Consider the following 14,092-nt stretch of genomic DNA (forward strand, 5'->3'; position numbering starts at 1 on the left):
TAGCCTTACCTAGTTTGGGTCATGAAACATCTGCAAGAAAAGAGCCAGGCTCCGAGAGCATCAAGGACTCCTCCTTCTGCTTTTTAAGCCATGGTTTGTAGTTCAGGACAACGGTGGCTTATTTAACCAACTTTAGCTGCCAAGAGAGAGTCTAAGGCTTAAAGGTAGGCCCAGGCTCCCCAGCGCCCAGCCTTCTGGGCCATTCTGGGTAATCCCCAGCACATGCCAAGCACCCCGGCAGGCAGGATGCCCACACAGAGAGGCTGCTTTTCATTCGCCCGCTTGCTCAGCCCTAAACTCCTCTGAAATTACATCCTGGGAATAAATCTGCCTGGATCAAACTTCTTGGCTGGATACCAATAGCCTGCCTTTGTCAATTCTCCTTTCTAGTTTCATTTGTTTCTTCTTTAATCCTTGACCAATTGCTTATTTCAGTAAAAGGAAACTCCCCCCCCCCACCCCATGGGGAAGAAGGGTGACACCTAAGGAAAGGGAGAGTTAGGGAGAGAGAGATTGTTTGGGTTGGTAACAAACTGTGTACGGATTATATTTGTGTTCATGTATTATTAATTCAATTTATACTCAAAGTTATATCTAATGAATAAGTACATATTTCAAACAACCCAGCTTCCTTTTCCTCAGAATAGAACAAGAGGTTTAAAAGGGTTTCTTCACAAAGTACCTCCCCTCCCCCACACTTGTTCACAACTATGCAATAAAACAACACGGCTGGGATGTGCCAGGCAGGTGTTTCCGCAACTCCAGCAGCCAAAGAGCCAACATTCCCTGGGATGTCAGGCCCAATGAAGTCACCAAAGCCCCCTTTGACAGCTCCTGGACTGTAAAGAGCCCAAAAGGGACCAGAGCCACAAGAAGAAATTCCGATTTCACCTTTTTTTTAGCCTAGGGTGAAAAGGCCAAGGCCAATCCGGACATGCCGGGGGCTCCAAGACAACCTGGTTCAACACATTCTTCACATCTTAGAAAACGTGCTAGTTGAATCGAATCAGCTAAAGCCTTAGTAGCTGTGTTAGTGGGGTAACGACATTGGCATCACGTGCAAAAGTTGACAAGTTTTAAACTTGGTTAACTTTTGGTGGCATAGGCTGTTGTCTGAATCTGGCCCAAGGAGCTGAGGGAAATGGTCATGGGGTGGGGGGGAGGAGGAGAAATGACTGTGTGCTGATAACAATGATGATGATACGGGAGGAGGAAGGGGAACAGAAAGGGGAAGGAAAAGGAGAGGTGTGGAAGAGGAGGAGGAAGAGGGGAAGAGGGAGGGGAAGGAGGGAGGGAAAGAGGAGGAGGAAAAGGGAGGGAGAAGGGGGAGGAGGAGGAGGAGGAGGAGGAGGAGGAAGCGTTCACATGTGAAAAAGTTGTGAGAAAGCTGAGCAGGTCCAACAAAGTGCTCTGCTCCTTCAGCCGGGACCAAGAAGTCCTGAGACTGGCAGCAGCAGCACCAGCCTTTCTGGCTTCCTGGCTCACAGTTGGCATCCCAGCCTGATTCTCAGAGCCGGCGTGAACAGCCCAGCCAGGAACTCCTCGCCTCTCTTCTGCCCTTCAGCACAGCAGCACAGCTTCCAAGGAAAGGGGCCCCCTCCACTCTTCCCTTGGAAGCCCCGGGGCCGAGCTCTCCTGTGCCATGTTGCCCAGCAACATGGGCCCCACTCATCCAATCAACCAGCTAAGCGTGAGCGACAAGGGATGGGGCAAGGTTTGCAGGCCGGCCTCCGTTCGGCTCCTGCAGAGCTTCCTTTAATTGCCAAAAATCGTTTTGTGAAGGCTGCGAAGAGCAAGAGCGAAGTGGCATCTCACAGCCCGCCTCGTGGGAAGGGGGAGAGGAGAGCTTTCCAGGGGGTGAGAAGCCAGGGGGGCTTGGGGAGTTATGAAAGGCGGCGCGTTATGTAAGCAAGAACGTGCAGGGCCATTTTCGGCCCCAAGGAACAGAGCAGCCTGGCCAGCCACGACTCGCCTTGGGAGAAGGTGGGCATTTCCTCGCCCAGGAAGGTGCCAGTGCCCGGGGCCCAGCAGGGGAGCTGGACTTTCACCCCCCGCGTGAGGATGGATGGCAGGAGAGCCTCACCTGAGGATGGGGTTAGGAGCTAGGTGCTGCTCCGGCACGTGGCCAAGCGTACAAATTTTGATCCCACAACCACGGGGACCATGTGTTTCACACTTATGATCGTTGCAGCATCCACATAGTCACGGGATCAAAATTCGGAGGTTGGCAACTGACTCATATTAATGACGATCGCCATTAATTACATCCTGGGAAAAATCAAGGGGGAAGTCAGATTCACTTAACGACAGTGTGACTAACTTAACAATGGAAGTGATTCACTTAATGACCGTGGCAAGAAAGGTGGTAAATAGAGGCAAAATGCACTTAACAGCCATCTCATTTACTGCTGGACGTTTGGGGCCCAATTGTGGTTGTAAATCAAGGACTTCCTTTACCCCAAAGCTTGCCAGGGGTCACAGAGACCCTCCGAGCTATGGGGCAGGCAGGCGGGGAGGAGCTTTGTCCTGGGGTTAAGCTTTGGGATTCCCCACCTGGCATTTGGGGGCTCCTGCTGCACTCAGACTAAGCTGGATTAGCGATGCTGGTTAGTTTATTAATTGGTCCTAAGCGCAGGCTAATCAGTCCTGATTACGGCCACACAAGCTTCTCCAAGCCTCTCTGGCAGGACGAATTGGATTAATTTCCACCCAGACTGGAGATTGGGGGTGTTGCGGTCCTACCCAAAAGGAGAGCCCCGCCCTCACCTGTTGGGGACCTCAGGTGAATCGTCATAGCTTGGGTGCCCCCATTTCCACGTCGTTTACCATGCCAGGTTGCCCCCAGCCCTGGAACCAACGGGTTGCATTCGCACACAACACTCATCCAGCCCAGAGAAAGGCCTGGCCGCTGCATTTGCCAGACCAGACGCTTAAGGTTAATACGGGCTATTTCTCTGCAGCTTATGGTGAGGTGCACACCCAGGACGCTCGGGGAGCTTACGGTTCAGTGTATCGCACGATCCCAGAAAATGGGCTAATTCAGTAATGAGGTTAAGTGTGCTGTGCAAGTGGAGATTACAAGATTACAAGATGACCAACTTTTAATTATGTGAAACAGCCCTCGCCTCTGCTCTCCCCTCCCTCCCTCCCTCCCTCCCACTCTTCTCCAATTGTCTCTATAACTACAAAGAGATTTTGGGGCCAGGACCAGCTCCTATAGGTATGTGTAGAGAGGGGGAGAGGAGGAGGAGGAGAAGGAGAAGGAGAAGGAGAGGAAGAAGGAGGAGAAGAAGAGGAAGAGGAAGAAGGAGGAGAAGAAGAAGGAGGAGGAGGAGGAGGAGGAGGAGGAGGAGGAGGAGGAGGAGGAGGAGGAGGAGGAGGAGGAGGAGAAGGAGAAGGAGGAGGAGAAGGAGGAAAAGACCAGTGCCAGTGATCATGGATGCTGCAGGCACATGGCTTGGGCAGACAGTTGACCCCCTTGGCCATCCCTGAAGGTCTCTTGGCTGAAGAAGGCAGGAGTGGGCAAGCCCTTGAAGAGAAACAACCTTCCTGGAAGGCGGAAGCCCTTCACGAATGGTTTTTCTTCTAACCTAGGATGGAAATAGGCTGAGAAGTGCCCGCAAGGGTATGCCAGGAAAGAGGCTCTGCTAAAGGCTGTGGCCCAGGAGCCCTCTGGCTCGGGTTGTGACCATCCAGAAAGGCCCACCAGCCTTGCTACTCCTCCAGTGGCACCAACCCAGCTAGCATCTAGGTAACCTTGTCCTTGAGCATCTGCCAAGGCTGCAGCTGCAGTGGGTCTCTCTTGCCAGCTCTCCACTGGGGTTATGGCCTGCGATGGCCATCTGCTTCCCCAGAAGACTTCCCCAGGGCCTGATCACGCAGGGAAGCGTGCTGCCTTTCTTTCCCACAGTTGGCAGAAATGATCCTGCAGAAGGATCCCTGGATCCCTTCCAAGAAGCTGGGAATCTTTTCAGGCAGAGGGCGCTGTGCACTAGGTCTCCTTCTGGATCCACACCTCCTTCGCCTTCTCCTTAATGGCCCTTTCCTGGTTAGAACCTGGACAGGAGCAGCCGTGGGAAGGAGGCAAGAGAAGAATCCAGAACAAAGATGACCACGTTTTGCCTGGAAATTCCCACGAGTGAGATGAGGGGGAAGGGCACGAGCGCCCCCCACGGCTTAATTTCCTTAGGAGGAGAATTCCAACCCAACAGACCAGAGCAATTCCAGGCTGAGGTCCTTCAAGCATCCTTAGGAGGGCTATTATTGTTTCTTAATTCACTCAATTAGATGAAAGCCTCCATTGAGGAAGTGGCCAGGCATCCATGCCAGAGGCTATCATCAGGCCCTCTGGAAAGGATATAATGGAGCCTTCGGAAGCATCTGTGGTTTAGAGGGTGGGAAGGTCCAGGATGGAAGGCTTAGCTGGACTTTTCCCAAGCAAGATTTCAAGCTGGGTTGCAGGACAGAGATGTCACTCGTCGTCTTGTGGGTGACCTCTGAGGACAGAGGTGATGGGACTGGATCTCTCGGTGGCTTTCCGTACTACCAACCATGATACCCTTCTGGCTGGCTTCAGGGTGTGGGGCAGGAGGCACTCTCTTGTGGTGTCCCAAAGGTGCTTTTTCAAGAGGCAACTGGACTTTCTGGTTTTTCTTTGAAGGCGTTTTGCTTCTCATCCAAGAAGCTTCTTCAGCTCTGACTGGACATCTTCAAAGAAAAACCAGGAAGTCCAGCTGCCTCTTGAAAAAGCACCTTTGGGACAACCATGACCTGGAGGACTGAGAAGCTCCATAGACACTCGCTTGTGGTGGTTCTCCTGCTTCCTCGGTGGCCGGTGCCTGCAGGTGGGGCAGGGGAGGTCTCGCATTAGGCCCCTGTGAGGTGGGCTGCTCAGCGCTTGGGACTGCTACATCTCCCGGAAGCCACTGGCTGAGCTCCTCTGATGGCAGAGGCTGCGGGATTATCCATTTCTAGATCTCCACACCAGGCTCTTCAGTGCTGGTCCAGTACCTGGAGGCTGTGGGGAGGAAAAGGCTGCAAGTCAGCCCTAGCAAGACGGAGGGGCTTTGGACCTTTCCCCCCCCGAGCCTGGTAAGGTGCCATCTTGGACTCTTGATGGGGTTGTCCTTTCCCAAACAGAGCTGGTGCACAATTTGGAGGTTCTTCTGAACTTGCACATCCTGATCCTGGTGCTCTCTGAGCTTGGTGATTTTCTTGCAGGTGTTTCATGACAGCTAGGTAACCTCATCAGTGCTAGAAGGGAGGGGGACTTGCTTTCTGTTTAAATACCCCTCCCCTTCTAGCACTGATGATGTTACCTAGTTTGGGTCATGAAACGTCTGCAAGAAAACAACCAAACTCAGAGAGAACCAAGGACCCCAGAGAGAAGAGTGAAACACACCGCCAGACTTTGCAAATAGACAGGAGGGATGGGAGGAGGAGGAGGAGGAGGTGGAAGAAGGAGAAGGAGAAAGGGAAAGAGAGAGAGAGAGAGAGCCTGCCTGTATCTGGGCTGGAGGGCGCTTAAGGCGCCTTCTTTCCTAGGGTAAATCCTCCTTTCTCACAGGAGGGTCAGCACCCCCTTGCCTGATTTCCCCATCCTCCAGGCCCCCAGGCAGGAGACGCTGTCAAACATGCAAGTCCACCAGCTTCCTGTGTGAAGGTTTTGTCCCAAGGTTGTCGCAGCCAACCAGTTTCCACACAACGTGCTCCTCGGGTTACCAGTTCCGCTTCTCTCCGTTGGCCACTGTGCAGACACCCCACCAGGGGGAGCCCCTCCCCTCGCCTGTGGGACGGGCAGCCAACGCTCCATTTCTCGGCTTTCAGGGCAGACCCAGAGGGAGCCCATTGAAAGCAAAAAAGCCACCACTTCCTTCCTCTTCACTTTGCCTTGAGGGCTGCAGGCCGTCTTCTGCCGACAGACTCCAACGGGGTGCAGGGGTGGGTGGGAAAGTGGGGGCTGTGTCACCATACGAGGGAAGGAAAGCCGAGAGCTGGTTGCCCTCTTTATGCCGGCTTCTTCTCTCTCCCAACCAGCCCTTGGAGAGAAGGGCTCAGCCGTCCCTCTAGCAGCCAAGCCCCCTGACCGCCTACCCGGCACCCAGATCCCCCCCTCTATTGTGGGGAAGGGGCTGTGCATTGCCAGTTTCAGGAGAAAAGCTCCCCTGGAAGAGTCCGCTCTCAAGGGAGGGAGAAGAAGCTGGAGGGGTTCCTCACAGAAACCCCTCGGCTTCCAGAGTGGTGGGGATCTCCCAGCCCACGACAAGGAACACCTGACTCTGTTGAGCTTCCACAACCAGCTGGACTCAATGGAAGCCAAGTTTGCCAAATTTGGAGCAGAGCAGAATAAGAGCTGGAAGGGACCTTGGAGGTCTTCTGATCCAACCCCCTGTACCGTTTCAGACAAATGGTTGTCTAATCTCTTCTTCAAATCCTCCAGTGATGGAGCACCCACAACCTCTGGTGGCAAGCCGTTCCACTGGTTAATTGTTCCCACTGTCAGGAAATTCCTCCTTAGTTTCAGGTTGCTTCTCTCCTTGCTTAGTTTCCACCCGTGGCTTCTTCCCCTGCCTTCAGGGGCCTTGGAGACTAACTCAATGCCTTCTTCTCTGCGGCAGCCCCTCAAATATTGGAAGACTGCTATCAAAGCACAGGTGGGCCACCTCCCTTGAAAAGGGCAGGTTCTTGAGGTCTTTAACAATTGTGCTCGTAAACCGAGGACTAGCTGTGTTTGCAACTCAGCACAAACTCCTGACGCAAGGAAAGCCCAGCCAGAGGGAATAAATCTTGATGGGGGGGTGGGGGGGTGGGGGAAAGGCCGGCCTCCTCCTGCTTCTGAACATGCCAGCGATCAGGGAAGGCTTCGTGCCACCATGTGACCCCTGAGATCCTGGGTTCTCCTGCAGCCGGTAGAGCCCATCTGGTGCCAAAGGGGGGTGTGGGGTCCAGGATAAACCTGACCCAGGTGCCCTTTAGAAGGCGGAGACTTCAACTCCCATGATACGTCTTTCTCCCAGCTGCAAACTCGTCATTTTCTTTCAGGCTCATTTCAGACTTTTGGGTGCATAGAAGGAAGATCCCATCCCACCAACACCCTTTCCCAACAGGCATGGGGGCCTTCCAAATCCAACCACACTCCAGGGCTGCCTTTCCTAGCTGCTGTGCTCCCGTGGCACACGGTGTTCCTGGGAATAAACCAGATGACGCCAGAGCTGGCACTGCACGCTGAGACGATGGCTGGGTTCCCACACATGGCAGGAGACAAAACAGCCCATCCGTCGGGCGAAGTCGGCTCTGTGAGCGGCAAACCCCCGAATTGTTCCCCTGTGGATGCCTCTGAGCCCAGACCCTCCTGGCCAAAGCCCTCTCCTTGCCCCTTTCCCTTGGGGATGGGAAAGGCCTCCTTCGGGACAAGGGATTCCCACGGCTTCCCTTGGGAGCTGGAGGCAAGATGGCCTCATCCATGGCAGCTTCGATGCAGACAGGGTGTGGCAGCTGCCCTTGGCCTCCCTCCCAGCCTTGGAGTCTATGACAACCCAGCTGTGGCCCACGGCTGCCGGTCCTGAGCCTCTGCTCCAGTTTCTCTGCCTCCTCCTTCAGGAGCCCAGCTGTATTCTCTCCAGGCGCCTGCAGAAGAAATGGAGGAATTCTTTGGCAGGCGGGGCCCATCGCCTAGAGTGGCTTTCTTTGGCAGAATCTGTGCCCTGGGAAGGCCCCGTGAGGCCACACTGTCAGAAGCAGAAGAGAGCCGGAAGGGACCTTGAGGTCTTCCAGTCCAACCCCCTGCTCAAGCGGACGATCCCATACATTTCAGACAAGTGACTGTCCAGTCTCTTCTTGAAAACCTCTAGTGATGGAGCTCCCACGATTTCTGGTGGCAAGCTGTTCCACCGGTTAATTGTCTTCACTGTTAGGAGGCTTCTCCTCAATTCCAGGTTGCTTCTCTGCTTGATTAGTTCCCATCCGTTGTTTCTTGTCCTGCCTTCTTTTTTTTCTTTTTTCTTTTCTTTTTTCTTTAATTTATATGCCGCCCTTCTCCGGAGACTCAGGGCGGCTTACAATGCGTTAAGCAATAGCCTTCATACTTTTGTATATTTATACAAAGTCAGCTTATTGCCCCCACAACTGGGTCCTCAATTTACCTACCTTAGAAAGGATGGAAGGCTGAGTCAACCTTGAGCCTGGGGAGATTTGAACTTGCAGTAATTGCAAGCAGCAGATGTTAATAACAGTGCTTTAGTCCACTGTACTACAGGCTCTTTCCTTCAGGTGCTTTGGAGGATAGGCTGACCCCCTCTTCTTTGGGGCAGCCCCTGAGATATTGGAATATGTCCAGCCCTGCTCAGGGCAGGCATCCCGGAGGGATGGCCAAAGAGCCTCCGTCTCTCTGGGGCACCATGGATGAAGTGCTCTTGCTCTGTCCATCCGGATTGGCCATCCTGAGACTGAAGCCCATCTTCCCCTGTCCTCCTCTGAACCTCTCCCCTTATGCTCCAGGGGACATTGGACCAATATCCCCTCTTCTGCCTATAGGCCCGGCAGGCTGTCAGTCCCAGCTGCAGCCCACACGTTCAGGTCAGCCTCCCATCGTCCGCACCAGGCTTCCTTCTTGCCTTTCCAATGGGGCCTCTGGGTGTGGGCTGCACCCTCTCACCCTCTTTTCCGCAAAGTCCGGCTGAGCTGCTGGTGCGGAGCAGACGCTTGGCGTGGAGAAAGCCTCCTGAGGAAAGAAGCCGCCAGAGAGAGGCTCAGGCGGGGTGGTGGTGGTGTCAAAGGAGCGTTTGGAAGCCCCAAGAGAGCGAGTCCAACCCGCTGGAATGGGAAGATTCCTGTCAAAGAGGCTTGAGCAGGAAAGTAGCTAGTTGACACCCTACCCGTCTGGGTCTGGCTGTTCGCACCTGACAGGGACTGAGACCCCTGGGCCTCAGCCCGACTCTACCGAAGGCAAAGCACCCTCCACTTTGGGAAGGGCAATATTGGGAGCTTGCCAGTGGGACCATCTGCAGCAGGTCCCCGGAAGCCCCCCCCCCATCTCTCTCTCCTTTCCCCTCTTTCTTCCTTATCCTTTTTCTCTTTCTCTTTTTCCTCTTTTCCTCTTTCTGTCTCTTTTCTTCTCTCTGTCTCTTTTCTCCTTTTTCTATTTCACTTTGTCTCTTTCTCTCCTTTTCCCTTTTTCTCTTTCTCTTTTTTCCTTTCTCCCTCTCTCTCTCTCCCTCCCCCCACCTGTGTCCCCTGGTTCTGTAGCCTAGCAGCTGAAGCCCTCTGCTTGGGAGCTGGAGATTTGGGGGCATGGTGGGGGGAAGCCAGATTTCCCGTGCAGAGAAGAAGAGTGAAGGCAAAGCTGCAGCTGTCACCATAGGAACCCCGGTGAATATGCAAACCTGAGTAACCATAGGAACCCGGGCAGCATTGCTCAGCAGCAGAGACCCCCCTCCCAGGCAAGAGGGACCAGGGCACGTCAGGATGTCGCCCCCAAGGCTGGCAGACACAGGAAACGTGTCATCGTCCTGTGGAGGGATTCAGATGCCCGAGGACACCTCTCTTCCCTCCTGGCCCACCACGTGAGAAATGGCCACGATTCACTGGGAAGAGGAGCACCTCCTGATCTTGTGCCCATTGGCGGGGCATTTTTGGGGCACCTGCCTGGCTGCCTGGAGGGAGGGCCAGCTCCGCCCTCTAAAAGGGGTGACACCCCCTCCCCTCCATCCTTGCCAAGGTCTTCCTCTGAAAGGGGCTTCTGGGGGGCACCTCAACTTCCCAAGTAGACCCTGCGCTTCTCTCCCTAGCCCCAGTTAGGCACCGAGGAGGAAAGCGAACCTGAAGGCTCTTGAGTCCCCCAGGGTCGCTCAGAGGCTTCTCTAAGCCCGAATCTTGACTTTGAACATGAGCAGCCCAATCTAGGTTAACGTTAGGACAATCAAAGCCCCGTCAGGGCTTTCCCGTGAAGGCCCCCACTTAAAGTCCTGACTCCTCCTGGCAAAGAGGACGCCGTGATTTAAATTTGGAGGCTTGGCAACTGACTCACATTGATGACGGTGGCAGTGTCCAGGGGTCACGTGATCCCCTGTTGTGACCTTTTGACAAGCAAAGTCACCGGGGAAGCCGGATTCACTTAACAACTGGGTTACTCACTTAACAATGGCAGTGATTCAGTTAACAACGGTGGCAAGAAAGGTCGTAAAATGGCAGAAAAACTTCATGTAATAAATGTCTCGTTTAGCAACAGAAATTTGGGGCTAAATTGTTGGTCGTAAGTCGAGGACTACTTGTATAAGCCAGTCATAAATAGAATCAATATTAGCAATCAACCGATGGAACAGAAGCTGTGGAGGCTCCATCACGGGGGGCTTTCAAAAAGAGACTGGACCGTCATTTGTCTGACATGGTACAAGTTCTCCTCCTGGAGCAGGGGGTTGGACTGGAAGACCTCTGAGGTCCCTTCCAACTCTGTCATTCTATGGTTAGACCCCCAAAGGTTCAGCCATGTGTGGAGCCCCCTGTCTGGAGGAGACCCAGAAGGAAGCCCCATTGAGCTCAAGGGAGCCAGCAGAGGATGGCAAGACGGCACGCTTCTCTATGCTTTTCGCTGGCGCCTGGCAAGCCGAGGGAAACGGCATGGGCTTCTGTGGTGCCCACCTGCCTGGGAAGGGCTTTTCCTGTCGCACGCTGCCAGAGAAAATATGGGAGTACATAAGACCAGGCAGCATGTTTTATAGATAAGCCAAACAAAGTAATGTTCTATGCTAATCGAGGGATACATTATGCATTACATGTCATTAGAGCAGTAACGTTAAGTTTTGAGTTTGTTAAGAAATCAATCGTCCCTGCCTTTCTGTTTTCCTCAAACTCGAAGAGGAAAAAGGAGCAGCTGATCTCCGGGACTTCAGATTTAGATCTGTTTCCTGTGAAGGAGGCCCTGGGGACAATCACCAAAGGGTGCCCATCTGCAGAAGGGCAAAATTGCAGAATTGCAGAGTTGGAAGGGACCTTGGAGATCTTCTAGTCCAACCCCCTCTTCTCAAGCAAAGAGGCCCCATACCAGGGGTTTCCAAACTTGGTAACTTTAAGACTTGTGGACTTCAACTCCCAGAATTCCTCAGCCAGCATGTCTTAAAGTTGCCAGGTTTGGAGACTCCTGCCCTATACCATGCTATACCATACTATACTATATCTCAGAGGGGAATGGGCCCTCTGCTGCCCTCGTCCAGTTCCTGCCCTAGAGACTGTCTGGGTATAACCCTCTCTCCCCCTCCCCTCCCCTCCCCCACACACGCTTTCTTCTTCCACAAGTTAGGCAAAACCCCAGCGGATATTCTCACAACCACCATGCAAAGCTAAGCTTCCTCACTATTAACTGGCGTACATTTCTTTGTGGTTCAGTTCAGGAACAACTCCTACTGGTTGGAAAGGCTGACAATTCAGAGTATGGGGCGTTCTCAGAAAACCAGCTGAGGCTGCAGAGAGAGCATTCCGTTGCGCAGAGGCCGGCCACTCATCCGCCTGACAGGGGAGGCCGCGGAGGGTCTGGGACAACTCCCCCCTCCCAAGTCACCACTGCCGACTTGCTGCGGACAATTCACCACGGGGAAAACCCGCTGCGGGTCAAGAGTTACACTAATATCGAAGAAATAGCGGAACAGAATCATTAAAGAGAGGATGACCAAAGAGGGACAACATAAAATGTGAAGGACAAACATTAAAATATCTTTGAAATCATTTTAAATTAGGATTGTCAAATTCAAGGCCCGCTGGCTGGATCTGGCCCGCAGAGTGCTTAACTCGGGCCCACGGGGCCGACCTGGAAATAGCAAAGGACCAGCCATGGTGCCTCTGATAGCAAAAACGGGGTACGGGGGGGGGGGGCGCACACACATGTTGGCCGGCAGGTGCTGCAGGAGGCCATCCAAGCCGTCTCTCCCCTCCCCCGGTCGGCCCGCAGAGGAGAACTACAATGGTGATCCGGCCTTCAAAGAAATCCAGTTTGAGAGCTCTGTTTTAAATAATTAAATCGAATTGTTGAATTGTCTTGCAATGACTTGTCTCACAGCACATTGCCCATAGCGAGTTGATCGTGGTGGCCTTGTTGGCTGCAGTGAGTTGTCCCATTCTGGACACAGGTGTGGCTCAGGTAATGCCCCTCTGGGACAATAGATCTTTGCAAGGTAAGGGGGAACCGACAGGGGTCTTCAGTTTCCATCAGCAAAACAGGACCCCCTGGCCTTCACCACTCTTCCTTCAGGGACGCAAAGTTCACCGTGAGCCCTTCCTGGATGCTCAATCCCGTGCAGCTGGTTTGCAATGGCCATTTCTGAGGGCAGGAAGCCAAACTGCAGGAATTGGGAAAAGCAGCTGTGCCCAGCACGGCACACAGGGAGCGAGGAACAGCTGTGTGGAGCCCTTCGGTGAATTCCTGCCTGAAGGAATGTGCCGGGCCTCTTCTCGCCTTGCCTGATGTTAAGGTCAAGCAGGAGCCTTTGAAGTGGGATCCAGCGAGGGATGTGGACCTCTGAGCAACATCTGGCAAAGGTCAGTATTGTTTGTCGAAGGTGTCTTTTGAGCATTCCGTCCACCTGGAAGCCCGTAGATATTGCGCAATTGTCCGGCTGATTTTTCATGCCGAGAGGTGGCTGCTCCACATGATGCTTTATCTGCTCTGTTTACGCTCAGGCCAGATGTTCCCAGGGAGAAGCTGAGCAGGAGCTGAGCCCAGCCAGCTGCCCACCCTGGAGTTGGAGAATCTGGCTCCAAGCCCCAAGGCTCACTTGGACAGCCACAGTGGGAAGGTCTTCTTCCAATAAACAGTCCCTGCTCCATGTTCTTCTTCTTCCTCTTAACCCAACTCAGAAGATCCTCTTTGACGGAAACCCTCCTTCCCAAAAGGGCAGGGCTTGGGTTACACGCTTCTAGCCAGAACTTGGCTGCTTTTGATACCCCTGGCTTGGATGAACCATTGGCAGAGTGCGTGAGTGAGAGATCAGAGGGTAGGAATGAAAGAAACTGAGGAAGAGGAGAGGGAGGAGGGAGGAGGAGGAGAAGGAGGAAGAGGAAGAGGAAGAGGAAGAGGAAAAAGAGGAAGAGGAGGAAGAAGAAGAAGAGGAGGAGAAGGACGACTGGGGAGTCCTTAGTGCTCTCATTGCCTAGTTTACTTATTTATTTTTTTATTGGAATTTGTCAAACAAAAACGAGAACAAGAATAAGAGAATAAAAATACAATGACAGGGACGATAGGCAGGTTAGTGTACTTATGCATGCCCCCTCTACTGACCACTTAAGTATGAAGTAAGGTCCACGGAAGTCAATTTGTGACTGAAACTGTGAAAATTTGTAGCTGAGGCAACTGAAACATCTGCAAGAAAACAACCAACTCAGAGAGCACCAAGGATCCTTCATTTCATCCCTGAGCTACACACCTTCTCCTTTATTGGCAGGATGGATTTACACTTCATAGAAAGCCCAAATAATTGTTAATGGAGGTCTAAGAAAACCCTATGAGATACAAAAAGGAACAACACCCGAATGGGTGCTGCCTCCTCTCTTGTTAATTCTGGTTCTTGAAAATACTGACTCAAGATAGACGACAGGAGGAGGGAAACATGGAACTAAAGATTTAAAAAGAAACTTATAAATTAAGGGCTTTTGCAGATGATCCTTTAAAGATCAACATTGAAATATTAATGGACAAACTAAAAGAATTTGATGCATTAGCAGGTTTCAAGATTAATTGAAGACGGAGATGTTAACAAAAATGTGAAAATAGAAGATTAAACAGAATTGATGAATGAAACAGGTTTTGAGACTGAGAAGAAGGTAAAATATCTGGGTATCGCTTTGACAAATATGAATTGTATGTTACTCCAAAATAAGCATGTTAAGACACGGAATGAAGTTTTAAAAAGGTCTGTTAAGAAGGGAGAAATTACAACTGTCATTGCCGAGGAGAATTTCTGTGATAAAAATGAGTGTCTTGCCTGAAATGACGTTTTGTTTCAGACAAAGCCTGTTTTGACAACCGATGCACCATTTAAATAGAGGCGGAAGGATATAGCTAAATTTGTATAGAAGGGGTGGGAAAAAACCCCGCGAGTTAAATATA

This window comes from Pantherophis guttatus, chromosome 7, assembly GCF_059756535.1.
Source record: "Pantherophis guttatus breed Tessera chromosome 7, ASM5975653v1, whole genome shotgun sequence".
Taxonomy (NCBI): Eukaryota; Metazoa; Chordata; class Lepidosauria; order Squamata; family Colubridae; genus Pantherophis; species Pantherophis guttatus.